This window comes from Nannospalax galili, unplaced genomic scaffold (assembly GCF_000622305.1).
Source record: "Nannospalax galili isolate Female #2095 unplaced genomic scaffold, S.galili_v1.0 scaffold158, whole genome shotgun sequence".
NCBI lineage: Eukaryota > Metazoa > Chordata > Mammalia > Rodentia > Spalacidae > Nannospalax > Nannospalax galili.
In genome coordinates this window covers 587,258-589,143 of record NW_008345290.1, presented here as the reverse complement: position 1 = coordinate 589,143, position 1,886 = coordinate 587,258, and the positions used below count along the sequence as shown (strand labels likewise).

The 1,886-nt window shown below is 46.4% G+C and overlaps 1 pseudogene; it reads left to right on the top strand.

Moving 5' to 3' along the window:
• Positions 1-497: 497 nt before the first annotated feature.
• Positions 498-841, top strand: LOC103740846 (annotated as a pseudogene).
• The last annotated feature ends 1,045 nt before the right edge of the window (positions 842-1,886 follow it).

Here is a 1,886-nt window from a genome sequence, read left to right as displayed (position 1 = left end):
CACAGGATGAAGAATGCACAGAGTCAAAAGACTTGACTTGTGGCTTGTAGATTGATGTCAGGAGTATAAATGGGATGAAGTAGCTAGACAGGAAGGCAGAGGAACAGAAAAGTATAGCTGATGGCATTCCTCGAGGTTGCAGCACGAGTGCCCATTTGCTGGAGAGGGAACCAAAGGCAGTTAGCTGGAACCAAAGTGGCCTTGGTGCCCAGAGACTGATTCCCTCCCAGTGGACTGCTCAGACTTCAGTCATCAGTTCAGATAGACTTAGAGGTTGGGATCTGGGCTGGGTCTTTCCAGGTACTTGGCTTCTTATCTAAAGACTTGAAATAAAGGTTCACATGGATTGGAAAAAGCAGCAAGGAAACTAGTCAAAGCAAAGCTGTTGAACAGATCGGCGCATACAGCAAAGAGCACACAGCCATAAGGGTGAAGACACAATTGGGCCCCAGGTTGCTGTGTGGAGTCTCTGTGGAGTCTGAAGAAAGGCAGAAGGGATGCGGCGAGCGCGTGGTGTGCACAGCCTGGGCTCAGCGGGACTGAGGGAGCGGTTAAGCCTGATCAAGACGACAGCCTCTCAGAAGCACAGAGACTTCACTTCGTGGCAGAGCCCATAGGGGAAAAGCCAGTGGGGAGCCTAGCCAGGATTGGTGAATTTCTGGGCAAGAAGCTGGAGGAAAGGGGCTTTGACAAGGCCTATATAATTCTTAGCCAGTTTCTAGTGCTAAAGAAAGACGAAGACCTTTTCCAGGAATGGCTGAAGGACACGTGTGGTGTCAATGCCAAGCAGTCCCCGGACGGCTTTGGGTACTTTCCAGAATGGTGTGCCGCCTTCTTGTGATGTTCCCTGGGGACCTGTCAGCCCAGAGCCCCAGCATCCAGTCTCCAGAGTTTGCAGTCATGTGGGGCTCCTTCCTGCTTTCCACAAAGGAAAAGATCATTGTTGCTACACTCACCTATGTACTCCAGGGTGTTTCGGAGTTCTCTCCTCTCAACATTTCAGCCGTTTTTTTTTTCGAATTCTTGCTCTTGCATACGTTGCCCACCTCCTCCCTCCCCTACAGTTCCATGACAATAGTTACTAGCTTTCCTGGGTGAATTCCTGGCCCTTCTCCTCCCTCCCTTCCCGATCTGTTGGATGCTATTTGGCTCCTTTTTTTTTGACAGAACAGTCATTGTCATTATAAAGCTTTTTAAATCAATAAAGTCAGGGGCCTTCAAAAAAAATTTTTTTTTTTAAAGGAAGGAGGAGCTGGTTACTGAGGGGCAGAGCTTAGGTAGTTTTATGTTTGATTGGAAGACTATGTCATATAATCATTTTTTTCTGCTGTGTATGTCCCTACAGTGCACCTGTTTCTAATCACATGCATACTCAGTTATACATAGGCCTAGGATGGTAAACATAAGATTCTCTCTAAAAGATAATTTCAGAAGATAGTTGTGTCTTATTATATTTCTACCCCAAACCAACTCAGGCTGGATTAGCCTTTCCATTCTTCTACCATGGGACATAATAAAAATATAGTCAAATAGGATCTGTCTACATTTGAGTGTTAGAGGAGGGGAACCTTATTCTGCTGTTTAGAGAGAGGTGAACATGCAACTTGATGCAGGTGGGGGTATATGCTATTAGTAGGATGCTAGGTGCATTGTTCAGAGAGGTGTGTATGCATGGTATGTGCAGGTAAGATTCTTAGGCTTCCAAGTGCATTATTACTAGAAGAGGGGTATGTGTATGGCCTAAACCAGGTTGCTAAACTATTCCCTTGCCTGTCTGCCAGTCTCACTGCCATACCTGAAAGTCAAGAACATGGGGACAGGAGTCGTCAGAGAGTGAGGACTCATGGGACAGTGGAAGGAAGAAGAGGGAATCAGTAAAAGCAAGA